This window comes from Microcaecilia unicolor, chromosome 3 (genome assembly GCF_901765095.1).
Source record: "Microcaecilia unicolor chromosome 3, aMicUni1.1, whole genome shotgun sequence".
Classification (NCBI taxonomy): domain Eukaryota; kingdom Metazoa; phylum Chordata; class Amphibia; order Gymnophiona; family Siphonopidae; genus Microcaecilia; species Microcaecilia unicolor.
In genome coordinates this window covers 299,224,185-299,239,965 of record NC_044033.1, presented here as the reverse complement: position 1 = coordinate 299,239,965, position 15,781 = coordinate 299,224,185, and positions in this window count along the sequence as shown.

The window sequence follows — 15,781 nt, the reverse complement described above, 5'->3', positions numbered from 1 at the left end:
TCATCCCCAATTCCCTCTGGTGGTCATTTGGTCAGTTGGATCTCATTTTTGAAGCTTGATCGTGAAAAAAAAGGGACCAAGAAAAGCTGGCGAAATGCTAGTCAAGCCTGGCTTTTTTTTCCCATTATCGGGCGAAGCCGGCCATCTCATGAGCACGCCCCCGTCTTGCCTTCACTACCCTACCGACATGCCCCCTTGATGTTTCGCCGGCTCCGCGACGGACAGCAGTTGGCGCCGGCCAAAATCGGCTTTCGATTATACCGATTTGGCCAGTTTCAGAAGGTCGCTGGCCATCTCCCGATTTGTGTCGGAAGATGGCCGGCGATCACTTTCGAAAATGAGCTGGATGGTCTCTGATGTAGGAAGTTTGTTGTGGTCTATAGTGAAATCAGACATTGGTGCTGGTTCTTCTGAAGAGCAGGAAAGAGAAAAAAAACATACATTTCATTAAACACAAGATGAAAGGACCCAAGGATCTCTGCATTGCAGCTATGTAAGGAGCTCACTGGATATCATTATTATTTAACTGTATGTACATGTTCCCTATTACACCACACTCAGTACAATCACAGGAGCCAGCCCTTGGAAATTTATTTCAACAACAGATCAACATAGAGACATCCCTGGAACACAATAGCCTGGTTCATGTGAACAAATACTTCTATATGAATGGCTTTGCGTCAAAACTCTTCATAGATCTTTAAGGCTAACAGAATACAATAGTAAATGAACCACAGTGAGTGCAGGGAAGTGTGTTTGCCAACATTTTAAGACCAAAGGATTGAAGAGGACAGAAAGGGTGAACCCAAAAATCACAGAAGCAGAATATAGCACTTTTCTTTACATACTCTCAGCTTGGAAGCACAGTGAGTGAAACTATAGCTAAAAAGGGATATTTTGAATGATGTTTTACAAGAACTGTTAGCACCCCTGTTTTTGTAGGACAATAGGTTTTCCACAGCTATTTGTCCCCCCCCCCCCAAAAAAAAAAAAGCAAGAAAAGGCAAAAGGGCACAGAAAATGACATTGACCCAATCTACACCTCCCACCTTAATCCATTCTCCACTACCTATCTCTACCAACTTATCTATTCTACTACTCGGCTATGCTTAATCTATACTCTCTTTACAATGCATTCCCTATTACTGTGTAAGCCGCATTGAACCTGGTTTGAGTGGGAAAGTGCGGGATACAAATGTAATAAATAAATAATAAATAAAACAAGAGAGAGAGAGAGAGAGAGAGAGAGAAAACTCCCTCTAGTAAAGAACAGTAAATAAAAGGCAAATAGGGCAAGAAGCAGATAATTAAATGCATTGACTAAGTGCTGGCGGTATTTCCATCACATCACACTGCTGATTGATCTTCTAAGCCTCTGCCAACAGGAGCTATGTTGAAACAGTGTCCCAACAGTGAATATGTGTTTTCTTCAGGCTTTAATAACCATACCGGTGCTAAAGAAAACTGGTTCTTTGCACATTTTTAATACCATTTTTATAAAAGAACATATGGATCCTTTTATTAAAGTCTATGCTTTTCCCAATGGAGGGTATATTATGGTTGTCAAAATACTGAGAGGACTGAATCACTTGGAACTCTTCTCTAGGAATGACCACAATGGCACAGTCCAGGGTGTTGATTAGAGAAATTCTAGAATATTCTAGTCAGAGAGTTTAGAGGTGGAAGAAGGGGAAGGACAGAAGAGGGAGCTGGAGAAAGATTATGCTTGCCTTTGTCTCTGATTTCCTCAATAGGCGCGAAGAGTCTTTGAGTCCCTTTCGTGGTGCTTCCAGCATTTTGGTATAAGTAGCTCTTTCCTGAGGGATCCACCAGTGGAGTGGATAATGCGTCCTTTCTGAAGGTGTAAATCTTTTTATTCTGGGTCTGTGAGTGAAAGGGACAGAGATCCTTGGAGTAGTGAGAAATATGTCTCAGGTGGAGGGGCATCATTACTTATGGGCTCATGGAGTCCATACTCTTAATCTGCTGAAAAATGCTCCAAGTGTCTGAAAAACTGAGCCTGAGCCATCAGAGTTCACCCTGGTACCCCCCCCCCCCCCGCCATAGGAGCCCGCTCTGTAGGTGCCAGTAGGTGTTGAACATCCCCAATATTTAGCAAGCTCCTTCGTTGTGTCCAGGGAGGGATGTTTATATTCATATTTATTTGCAGATTTTATGTATCACTAAATTTGGACATACTAGGTCTAGGCAATTTACAAAAATGTTAAAATACAAAAGGAGAAAAGAACTACATAACTATATAGGATAGAACTAAACACATACAAAATTATCCACTCATTCAAGTGAATTCTAAAATTTCAAATTGTCCTGTCCATCATGCTGGCCATCCAGTGCTAGCAAGCTTCAAAGGCAATGGCAAATAAATGTGTCTTCACTGTAGATTAAAAATCCTTAATCAATGTTTCTGAGTGTAACATCAAGGGCAAACTGTTCCACAGGAATGGTGCTAGGAAGAAAAAGTGCTATTCCTTGTTGGGTTGTGGAAGGACTAATCTGAGATCATTCAATGAGTGCAATATATGAGCTGGGCCATAGGGAATGGTGAGACTCGTGAAGTAGTTGGGATTCCATCATGACGAGCCTTTAAAGGTCTACACAGTGATCTTGTAATGGACCCTAGACCTAACCGGAAGCCAATGTAAGCAGCGGAAAAGTGGAATAACATGATTCTGGCGTTTGGCCTTACAAAGAAAGCGAGCAGCAGTGTTCTGCAAAGATTGGATTCTCTTTAAATTGACCTATGAAATACCATCATAGACCATGTTATAGCAGTCTAAACATGAGCAAACATAAGTGTGAAATAGAGTAAGGAAAACCTCATCCTTCAGATAATTACAAATAGAATGTAACAGGTGGAAAGCATAGAAACCAGAATGGAGAACTGAAGATATTTGTAGAGAGAAGGTCAAATGTGAATCACTATACAAGTTATCCCTTACCCTCAAGTAATGTAAATAATCAATTGGGGGTAAAGGATAACGTGTATAGTGTTTTCCACCTGCACCTAATCATTTTGAAGTGTTGGCACCTACGCTTGCTGCTCCATGCTTTTACAGTCAACGTCTTTAAAATGTGCCGGAGACACTTCCTTTGTGCTGAGCTTGTGGTATGCAAGATCAGCATATAGGTACATAACCCTCTTCCTCAACCCTTTGTAATTCCTCATAATGCTTTCTCTTCATTCACTTTATACCTGGACAAATCTCCCATACTCCTCAAGCATTTCCAACGGGCGGGGATCCACTTCTCAAGCTTTGTAAGGCATAACACGTTGTCCACATACAACATGATTTTTTGTTCAACCCCTCCTATCCATATCCTCTTTATCATTTTAGTCCCTCCTGATCTACTCTGCCATACCCTCTATCGCAAGAGCAGACGAGGGGGGACAGGAGACACCCTTGTTGCACCCCACAACTCAAGTGAAAGGGCTTTGATAGATATCCATTCACTCCCACCACAGCAGCTGGTTAAGAATATAATGCCATAACCCAACTACTAAACTTCTTCCTTAACTCATAGGCTACCAAAATGCTTTTCATAAATCCCCACTCTTTTGGAAATGTTTGAGGAGCATGGGGATTTGTCCAGGTATAAGGTGAATATGGAGAAAAATCATAGATGATGCCTAATTTTGTTGGATTAAGTATTTGGGAGTTAAGGTTGGTATCGGTAGATGAATTATTCCTTTTTAACTTTGCTCCCCTCTTGAAAGAATATAAGGAAGAGTAATGTAAGTGAGGTAGGGTTCTGTAGAGTTGAGTTGGTTAAGTTCACATGAATAAAATGATCTGGCTTCCTAAAGAGCTGTTTTTGTTTGTTATGGTTCCCATTAAGATACCTTCTCATTTTTAAGGCCTTAAATAAAATAATGGCAGATTTGTTTTCGGGGGGGGGGGGGGGGGGGGGGGGGCAGGAGACCCAAGATAGATCTCTGCAATTGAGGAAGAAATATAGAGGGATGAACCTTCCCAAAGCTCCATTATTATACTGTAGCTCTCTTTGGACTGCTGGCTCAATAGCAGTTACTGGTGCTATGAGTCAAGCTTTTTGCCCTTTAGACAGTAGCTCAACCCCTAGTGGGGTCTCCTGCGCTACACCCACTTTACACCAGAGAACCCTTAAGGTAGGCCCAGGGGGCACTAGGGAGGTGTGGGTGGGTGGGGAGGAGTTCAGGGAGGGGCATCTACTTGGGATGGGAGAAGGTCTTTGGGGATAACTGTTCAGTGGACAGGCTCTTTGGGAGGGAGGGGGAACCAAACAGTGGGCCACAGCTTCGTGGCCTGATGCTCCCTGGATGGTGTAATAATGCTGCTTGTGAGGTTGATTGTAGTTAGTATTACTAACCTATTGTACTGAGCTACTCCAGGGTTAGTTACTCCATGGAGGCACTGCATGCAAATCTATTTCATGCATAGATTCATTGTGGAAAACCTGACTGACTGGGAGTGCTCCAAGGACTAGGTTAAGGTTAAGGACTAGGTTAAGGTAATAAGGTTCAGTAAAACTTGACTTAGTGATATCTCTCCTTGATTATTGCAATGCACCTAGACTTTCCCATGGCTACCTTAAATGTTTTAGAAATAGAATACAGCCACATATATATTGAACAGGATCTAAAATAGACATATTAATATTTTCATGGATTTAGATTATCAACCCAGTCCTCGGGGCACACTCAGCCAGTCAGGTTTTCAGAATATCTGTGATGAATATAAAAAGGCATGGGATAAGCATGTGAGATCGCTTAGAAAAAGGAAGAGTTAAGGGTTACAGAGGATGGGCAGACTGGATGGGTCATATGACCTTTATCTGCCATCATGTTTCTTTGTTTCTAATATGCATAAGATAGATTTGCATGCACTGCTTCCTTGGTATGTAGACATATCTCATGCATATGCATTGTGAATATCTTGAAAACCTGACTGGATGGAAGTGCCCCGAGGACTGGGTTGAGAAGCACCTGATTTAGATAGTACTGCTCCTTTAATATGCAGAGATAATTTTATAATAGATCACCTATTTGTGAGAAACAAATAGATGCCTATTTCAAAAGGCATAGAGGTACCTCTCTGGCTTATTTTCGAAAGAAAAGGGCGCCCAAAAAGCGACACAAAAGGCACATGGACGTCCCCTTGAAAGAAGGTCGCCCAAATCCAATAATCAAAACTGGGCCGTAAGGGCATCCTTAACGCGAGGACGCCCACCTATGGTCATCCCCACAGGGGGCATTAGGAGCGTGTTATGGGTGGCATTACATGATGTGCGCCCCCAACGTATAAAGGCTTGCAAAATGGTTTTGCATGGGTCGGAACATGAACGTTCTTAATTAGAACTGAAATAAAAGCGACTGGAGTAAGGGGGAAGTCGTCTAGACCCATTAGCGATTTTGTGCAGTTGGAGAGTGGCTAGAGTGTTGTTGGGGGAGAAAGCTGACAGTTTGTTGAGTACCTGATACCTTTGTCTGTGTGCCGTAGTTGGAATGTTTTCACCCTCACCTGCCTCATTTGTGTTTTACCTTTTCAGCTTTCCCTACCCCTTTTAGCCCCCAAACCCAGACACCACTACTCCTTCCTCTATCTCCCCCATCCCCTCCCCCTATCTCTCTCCATTCACTCTCCCCAAGTTAATATTTCATTCCCTTACCTGTTTGTCCTGTGTACTGCTGCAGCGTGTTTGTGAAGACTGTCCTTTGCTGCTTGGAGAGTGAGTGGCTAGAGGGTGTGGCAGGAGTGCTTGCAGTGTGGCTCTGCTGTGTGTGACCTCATTGTTTGTCGGTGGTGGGAGAGTGAGTGTCAGCTTCTGTTTGTTGCTGCTGTGTTTCACCAAGTTGGTAGGGAGAGGTGAGCACTGGTGGCACTGCATTGCACCTGTAGTGTGGGCAAATGGAGGCACAAAATGCACAGGTGGTTTACATGTTGGAGGAAGAGGGGAGGCACCGCAGGAGGTACGCATGCCCCAGAGTTTTCAGGCCCCGTAGCAGTTTCCTAGACTTCACTGACCTGCAGTGTCTCACTAGGTACCACTTTGATAGGGCTGCCATTCAGCACCTTTGTGACCAGCTCCAACCCCTCCTGCAGCCCAGGACCCGTAGGAACAACCCCATCCCTGTGCACCTAAAGATCACTGCTTTTCTCTCTTTTCTGGCCACTAGGAGTTTCCAGTCTGTCCTAGCTGTGAACACGGGTCTCACCCAGCCTTCCATTTCTAACTGCTTTACCCAGTTCCTTGATGCCTTCCTTACCCACACCTCTGAGTACATCATCTTCCCCACCACCTCCCAGGTCCTGCAGAACAACATGGCTGACTTCTACGCTGTAGCTCGCTTCCCCTCGGTAATAGGTGCCACTTTGGTCTTAAGTCCGTATGGCAGTCTGGTTCTTTGCTGGAAACCTGTGAGCCTAACAGGGCTGCCAGCCCCAACCCAGAGTGGAGGAGGTGGACCCCTTTACAGCGCCCCACGCTCGCCAAAATGGAGTTACCTCCCTGCTACCTCGTGGCTCTTGTAGTAATTTCATTTATGGCACACATCCAATACTCATGTCCGAAAAATAATTTTATTTTTGGACGAGCGTATTGGATGCACGCAAAGCAGCATTTGACGCATGTAGGTCATTACTGCCCAGTTACCATGCGAGACTTTACCACTAGGTCAATGGCTAGCGGTAAGGTCTCAGACCCAAAATGGACATGCACCAATTTTGATTTTGCCTCATGTCCATTTTTGGCAAAAAGAAAAGAAAAGGAGTTTTTTGCAGGTGTGCTGAAAAATGGGTCTGTGTGCGCCCAAAACACGCGCCTACACTACTGCAGGCCATTTTTAGTGCACCTTAGTAAAAGGACCCCTTAATCTGTGTACCTGATAAGATCTAACTTTCAAGAAACAATGAGAACCACAAAACCAATAGAATCCAGAATATAGAGCAGTGTGTGTGTTTTGAGATACCAGATCAAATGCTGATATAAAATCCAATTGTATCACTATAACCATTTTGCCTCTATCAATAATATTTCTAAGCTCAGTAGTTAGGGCCAGTAAACAACTTTTGGTACTATGATTTTTTCTAAATCCTGATTGCATAGGATCCAAGATGTTAAAATGCCATAAATAATCTTGTACCAGAATAGAAACAACAATCTCCAATAACTTAGCCAAGAGCAGAATATTGGCTACTGGTGTGTAATTTGAACATAAATTTGAATCCTTTTTTACATCTTTCAAAATTGGAGATAACGGTATCAGTCCCAGGGAAGCTGGAAAAATATCCTGGTCTAATGCCGAATTGATAAATGATAACAACCACAAAAAACTTTAAACTGGTAAATCTTTCATTAAGGGGCCTTTCTACTAAGCTGAGGTAAAAAGTGGCCTGCAGTAGTGTGGACGTGTGAAATTGGCACGTGCTGGGCCATTTTTTACTGTGGCCGGGGAAAAAAGACTTTTTCCCAAGGGGACAGTAAATCTCCATGTGGTAAAATTAAAAGTAGCACGTAGCTATCTACTGCCTGAGCCCTTACCGCCACCCATTGGTGTGACTGAGTAGCTTTGTGGTTAGTGCAGCGGACTTTGATCCTGGGGAACTGGATTCAATTCCCACTGCAGCTCCTTGTGACTCTGGGCAAGTCACTTAACCCTCCATTGCCCCAATGTAGTTGCAAAAACCACAGAAAGGCAGTATATCAAGTCCCATCCCCTTACCATTAACCTAGCAGTAAGGGCTCAAGCAGTACTCATGCAGTAATCAGGCAGCACAGGCCAATGTGGCAGTACTGCTGATTACCACCAGGAACACCCCCATGGTAGAATAAAGAACATTATTTTCTACTGTGGGAAACAGTGTGCGCCAACTTCAGAATTACTGCCCGGTGCCCGTGCTATCCTGGTGGTAGTGCTGATTTGGTGTGTGATACCCATGCGTCAGCCCTATCGCTGCTTAGTAAAAGGGCCCTTAAGTAAGTAGGACATAGATCAGGTTAACAATTTCCACAACCAAATATAAGGGACCTTTTACCAGACAGCAGTAAAAAGTGGCCTTATAATGTCCTTATCTGGGTCTTTCCCGTGTGCTAAGGCCATTTTTTATCACTGGGGTAAAATGGCTAAATTTTCTAATTTTTTAAATTAATGGCCATGTGCTAATTTTGCCATTAACACATGAACCCCTACAGTCACTCATTATGTAGACAGTAAGGGCTCATGTGCTAAGCATGCACTAATTGATTAGCACACAGAAATGTAGCTGTGCTAATTGACTAGCACAGAATACACTCACTCTCTGCCCTCAGACACTTCCCCTGTGCCAAAAAATAAATGTAAACCCCGCCCCCCTGAGACTCCCAGCTTAAAGAAGTGGGTCCCAGAATACCTGGTGTTAAATCTGTTGTCAAACCGAGTGCTTAGGACCACACTGTCGAGAGAAGAGGGAAGGTGCACATTTAAACTCAATTTCCACCCTCACACATGACGTACGAGGGGAAAAACTGAATCAATTTCACCTAGATTATTGCAACCTGCTTCTCACCGGCCTCCCACTTAGCCATCTCTCTCCTCTTCAATCAGTCTAAAACTCTGCTGTTTGACTCATTTTCCGCCAGAGTCGCTATGCTCACATTAGCCCTCTCCTCAAGTCACTTCACTGGCTCCCTATCTGTTTCCGCATTCAATTCAAACTTCTCTTACTGACCTATAAGTGCATTCACTCTACTGCTCCGCAGTACCTCTCCACTCTTGTCTCTCCCTACGCCCCCCCCTCGAGTACTCCGTTCTGTGGATAAATCTCTCTTGTCTGTCCCCTTCTCCTCTACTGCTAATTCCAGACTCCATTCCTTTTATCTCGCTGTACCTCACGCGTGAAATAGACTTCCTGAGCCTGTACGTCTAGCCCCGTCTTTGGTTGTTTTCAAATCCAGGCTAAAGGCCCAACTCTTTGGCGCTGCTTTTGACTCCTAACCACTACTCACTTGCCCTGTACCCTTTTATCCCCACCTCTTTAATTCCCTTACCTCTTAATTGTTCTGTCTGTTTGCCTGTCCTATTTAGGTTGTGAGCTCTTTGAGCAGGGACTGTCTTTTTTGTATATGGTGTACAGCGTTGCGTATGCCTTGTAGCGCTATAGAATTGATAAGTAGCAGTAGTAGTTTTCTTCTTTTTCTTTACCTTGTAAAATCAGATACCAGTGTTCATAAATTATTTTTATTTTCCCTGAACACAAGTAGGTAAGTATCTTTTTCTATAAATTCAACCTTTGATAGTTTTTTTTTACAATATTTTCTTCAACATTGAACCCTAAGTTTTCTATATGCGTACACAGTTATTTACTGAAATGTGAATTTGCTTTCTTAACAGAATTACTTTTATACCATTTTTCTCTATACAGAATAATCCCCAATAACAGATAACTGACTGGCATCAGATAAGTATATTTCTCCTTAACAACAATATCTCTCTATATATAAAAGGCACCTCCAACGTTCTAAATTTGTAGTTGCAAGATCCCATGAGTGTCTGCCCCGCCCCCGCGTCACAACGTGATGACGTTGAGGGCGGAGCAATGTCACTCAACAAATCGGATTGACATTGGGTAATCTCTGTTTCCACTCCACAATGCAGCTGTCATTCCCATACACTGAAAACCAACCAACATTGGCGCTGGACCCCGTCCCCCTGCCCACAGTCCCCCTCACCTACCCTCCCACAGCCGCTCGCTCACTGTTCCACCGCCCTCCCTCTCCTCTCCGACTCTGGCCATGGTGCACGACGATTACTACACATGAGCAAGGAAGCCCATTGGTTAATCTCTGTTTCCACTCCCCAAAACAGCCGACATTCCCATACACTCAAAACCAAGCACACAGACGTTTTTTTTTCTTCCGAGGAGCACACACACACACACACATTCACTCTCTCACTCACACACACTCACTCTCACATACACTCTCTCAAACATACACACTCCAAGGAAAACCTTGCTAGCGCCCGTTTCACTTCTGTCTGAAACGGGCCTTTTTTACTAGTATTACTATATTCTTTTTGAACTTTTACCCTTTGTCATATATAAAGAATCTGATTCTTTGTGAATCAATTATGTTTTACAGGATCTTCACTGAACAGGATCTTGGACTCCAATGAATCATCAGGTAAGTGTTTCTTTCCTGTTAGTAGTTATCCAAAAATCACTTAGCTGTGGAAGACTTTATTCCGTCACTGAGACAGCGGAAGAATGAAGCCTTTCTTGCGTGGGGGCCCAGGAAACTTCTCAGAAGCCTGTTCTTCAGGATTTTCTTCTTCACCCTACACCTCACTTAACACAATAAAACAGGAGGCAACACCCTATCTCCCTATTTCTATAGAATCAATTATTCTATATGACATTTAAATTAATCAATAGAAACACTGTGGCCAAGTCAACTATTTAAAAAAAAAATTAATTAGAATTTTATTATCTTTCAGGCCTGTACTTTAGTTTCCCTATCTTCACAGGAGTTGACAGGACATCACACTGCTGCACTGTTTCTAATTCAGCCTTTCACAGACAGCACTTCACCCAACATTCTGTCTCAGTGTCTCACAGAACTCCATATGATTTATGCTCCATCCCCTTTAATATTATCAGGCATACTGTTTTCCCTCTAACCTTGAAATTATAGTAACTGTTGTTTCACAATTCTGCCAGTAACAAGTCTGGCACTGTGTTTGTTACTGTTTTCCTTTCAATTAAGTTCAACCAGGACACACTGTAACTTCCTCACACCATGAAATAAGTTACTCTCCCTTTTCAGAACGCTACTTTTAGATTACAGCCACACATTTCTTTCAACACCCAAAACTTTCATTCAATAAATTTTAATCTTACTTCTCCCTATTTGATCACTGCCATTCAGCCCTGCACACCCTCCCACACTAGCAGCTTCAACTCCTCTCTGCAACTGCCCTTCCAGCCGTTGCCAAACCAACCGTCCCTTCACTTGGGCACCTGACCCTCTCTTAATCAATGAAAATGCTTCTTTAGATCCCTATTTTTTTCACTGCAACATGGAATTCTACCTTAACCAACTGAAACTCCATTTTATTTATTCCTTTCCCATAGGAATTAATGAAACAAACTATTTACTGAATTTTTAAAGCCAAACTTACACCAAAACATACCAAATTCACTGAATCAAATCTGTTCTAGCATGCCCGTCATACTATGGCTTTACTTTTTAAATGTAATTATTTTTAATGACCGCCCCACAATTATCTTCCAGAAAACCCCTTTTAAAATCCTGAATTAAATTAAAACAGATATAAAAAATTAAATTAACCCATCCTGAACCTGTACCGTCAAATTTATAATTTTAAACCCCAAAAAGACCCCTTTGTGGCCCCTCCATGTGAAACCACTATTTAAAATTTTATTTTACAATTTTAAACCCCTCAGAAAATATTATTAAATCCCCAGAACCCAAAACTACAAAAAAACTAAAATCCAATTAACCCCTCAATTCCTATCTCCCAAAATCCCAACATATATATATATATATATATATATATATATATATATATATATATATATATATATATATATATATATTAACCCTAAGGGTTACATACATTTTAGTTTTTAGTATGTGGGTAGCACACGCACATCCTAAAATTACTACAGGATGCCTCAGTAAGGAAAAAAAAACATATTTAGTTAACCTGGAGTTATTGATATGAATTTCTCCCACGTAAGATCCACCACAGTGCCTCCTGAATTTTGATGGAGAGGAATTAATTTGACATCTCCATCGACCTGAAACTGATGCTTAATTAAAATCACTTTTTGCTCAAAATATTCTGCAATATCAGATACTGAGGGACCCTTATCTAGCGCAATTAGGGATTTGATTTTTATAAATGTGAATACTCTCTCACCACATTTGTTTATCTGAGGATAAACCGTCTTAAGCCAAAATCTTTCTAGTTTCCTGCATTCCAGTGGCGTAGCCACAGGTGGGCCTGGGTGGGCCGGAGCCCACCCACCTAGGGCTCAGGCCCATCCAACAGTAGCACATAGTAATGAAAATGCTGCTCTCCACAATACTGGCACCTTCGCATGCTCAGTTTTCAGCGCATGCCTGCTGCAGACTACCAAGGTGGAGACTGGAGAGAAGCATTTTCCCACCAGCTGAGATATGTTTTTGGTGTGGGGGTGGGGGAGAAAACATTTGGTGCCCACCCACTTCTTGCCTAGGCCCACCCAATATCTGCTGTCTGGCTACGCCCCTGCTGCATTCACTTTTCAGATCCTCAAGTTCTTTGTTAACCAGGGAGAAAAATGAATTTGAAGCATTTTAAAGGGCCAATTTAATCTATAAAGTTAGTTAGCCAATGATTTTTATTTAATACCATTGAATCAACATCTGGTTCATAAAATTATTTACAGAGATGCCCCAGCCTACATGTCAAACCTCATAGACTTACCACCCAGGAATACTAAAAGATCAGCATGCACATTCCTGAATCTCCACTTCCTCAGCTGCAGAGGTTTAAAGTACAAATTAATACATGCGTCCAGTTTCTCCTACATGAGTTCGCAGTTGTGGAATGCACTACCATTTGATGTGAAAACAATACGCGATCTAATCATCTTTCAGAAATCACTGAAGACTTATCTCTTCAACAAAGCATACTCCAACGATCCATCATAAGAACTGTATCGCATTTATGCTTTATCTATTATTTCGAATACGACCTCTGCATACTGATTGTTTAAACCACTACTAAATGGACTTGGGAAAAATCCACAATTCCAGGAATAACATTTATAGAATGTTTGTACGTTTGGGAAGCTTGCCAGGTGCCCTTGGCCTGGATTGGCCGCTGTCGTGGACAGGATGCTGGGCTCGATGGACCCTTGGTCTTTCCCAGTGTGGCATTACTTATGTACTTAATTCTATTATGTAACCCATGTTCTTTATGTAATATTAATTGTATCTTTTACTCTGTAATGGTGACTGCCATGACAGAACAATGTTAGCCACATCGAGCCTGCAAATTGGTGGGAAAATGTGGGATACAAATGCAACAAACAAACAAACAAACAAATAAATTATTATTACTTCGAAAAGAGGATCTGACTTGTTTCCTGGTGTTTCTTTGATCAGGTTTGTTGCACATTAAGCCACAAGTTGTACCCGCGGTATATTTTGGCGCCTTTGGCGTTTTTTTTTCTTTTGGAAATTTTGATCTTTGCAAGACCCCTGAAGCAGGCAGCTTTCGAAAACACGGACCGTGTTGGGTCTGTCCAATAAACTTTGAGTTGACGCCCCATTCCTGAAGGATCCTTTTGTTTTTTGCTCCTGTGTGAGTGTACTTTGGCTTCCCTCTCCTGCGTTGCCTGCACTTTTTTGCCTAGGCCATCTACCACTAAGTTTAGCAGGTCTCATTTATTATCTGTTCTGAGAGTGCTAGAATAAAATCCCCCTTATAATGATCTGACCAATCAATCTTGAAATTTACACACACAAGGGACGTGTAAATGAAAGCACCTAGATTATAGGATTGCCCTTATAGAGGACAATTTTATTACTGTGCATGTGCATTTAGGTGCCCCAAGGGTGTGTGGTAGGCGCCTATTCTATAAATAAACCTAGGCGCCTAGGTTTCAGTATAGATTACTAGCATGAGTTGTAAAGCATACAAGTAAGTGCAAAACAGCTCATTAAAATTGCCTATGTTTACTAAGCGGCGCTATGGGTGCATTAGTGTTTTTAATGCACGTAAATAGTTTATGCGCATTAAACGCTAATGCGCCCATAGAAATGTATAGGTGTGTTAGCGTTTAACACGCCTTAAATTTACAGGCACGTTAAAAATGTAAATAGACCTTAGTAAACATACCCCCAAGTGTATGTAAATGCAATAACATGGCATGTAATGAACACCGCTAGCCACAATATTCCTGAAAAATTGGAGGGGCGTTTTCAAAAGGATGTTCAAGTAAAAAAAAACACATCTAGCTCGGTTCGTAAAAAAAAATACCCTAAACCATCCATCTCAAAGGCATTTTTGAACAGAAAAGATGTCGATATTTCCTGTTTGAAAATACATGAGAAGGACGTTTTTGCACTGAAAATGTCCAAAGTGAACAGCCATTTTCCCAAATTACTTGCTTCAAGAAAGAAATCTACATGTCACTCCTATGCCTCAAAGTGGCATCGTTTCACAGATTGGTGTAGTAGGGCATCATTATGATCCAATTTCATGTTCCATTTCTGTAGTTTTAGAATATTTATTATATTTATTAGATATGGGGTTGGCCTCATCATCAGTAAAGGATCATCAGGCAGCACTTTCTTCCTTTTTTCATATATATATATTTATAACATTTGAAACATCTTACAAGTTAACACTTGCTTAAAGAAATACAGAAAGCAAAAAGAAAAGGAAAAACAGTTCGTATAGAAGAAAAGAAAAAGAAACGTCATACTCTCTTCCTTAGACATCAATTAAGATGGGGAGTGGGATAAAGATAAGGAGATCAATATTAGGAAACAGACATTAGGAAAAGCTTAACCGGTTAATTTCACATATACTTCACAGCTTAATCTGTTGTTTCCCTCAATTCACTGGAAAGTTTCTTCATATCCAAAAATGTTTTCAATTATTCCAGTGTGAAAAAAACATAGTACCTAAATATCAAACTAAAAGAAGAAAAGATGCACCCAGAGCCCTAGTCTCTTCCCTAAGTGCCAAAAATAACTTCCTCCTGTTCTGTGTAACCTTCGCTGCATCTGGATATATCCAGATTCTATGACTGCAAAAGGGTACTTGTATATTCCTGAAATACAATCTCATCACTGCATTAAGATCTTGCTCAAAAACAAATAAAACAAGCAACGTCCCTTGATCAGAAACCTCAGTCAGTGAATCTTCCAACAATGCAGATAAATCTTGAATTTCAGTCCCAATATCTTGTGTCTGAACTGAATCACCCAGACCCACAGGTTCTGCCCCAACTTGAGGAGAAGTGGTAGGAAGTTAATACATCTTCTTAAAAGGAGGAATTGCAGAAGAAGAGAATTTCAAAATCTCAAAAAGATACTTCTTGAAGAAATCTATAGGGGTTATTCCTATAGTTCTGGGAAAGTTCAGTACTCAGAGATTCAAGCGTCTATTATAGTTCTCAGTTTGCTCTATTTTCTGATGAATCGAAAGCTCATCTTTCACCAAAGTGTCCACTGTACTTTTCAAATTATTAACTTTAGACTGTGTCTGTGATGATTGTAGAGCAAATTCCTATTTAACATTTTCCAAAGATAGAGTTAAATTATGCACTTTACTTACAAGAAGGGAGGTATCCTGTGCAGATTTAGTTACCGTCTGTGCCAATCTTGAATTGCCTTCCAAAAGGATTCCAATGTAGCCACCATATGGGAGCTCCAGACTCCTGGTTCATATTCTCTGCAAGTTCAGGTGTGACACCACCACCTCTGGCAACACTTGATGCAGTGGATGATAATTCTGTTTTTCATCACCCCATTTCAAGATGCTTTATGAATGACCTTCTATTCAGACATCACCAGTTGCCTGAGATCTTAATTTGGTCCTTTCAGAATTGATGAGTCCACCCTTTGAGCCATTACAACAGACTGATTTGAAATATCTGACATGGAAAACAGTATTTCTTGTTGCAATAGCCTCAGCCAGATGGATTGGAGAAATACAATCATTAGTTTATTATCCTCCATATATGCAACTTTTACATGACAAGACCATCCTAAGACCTCATCC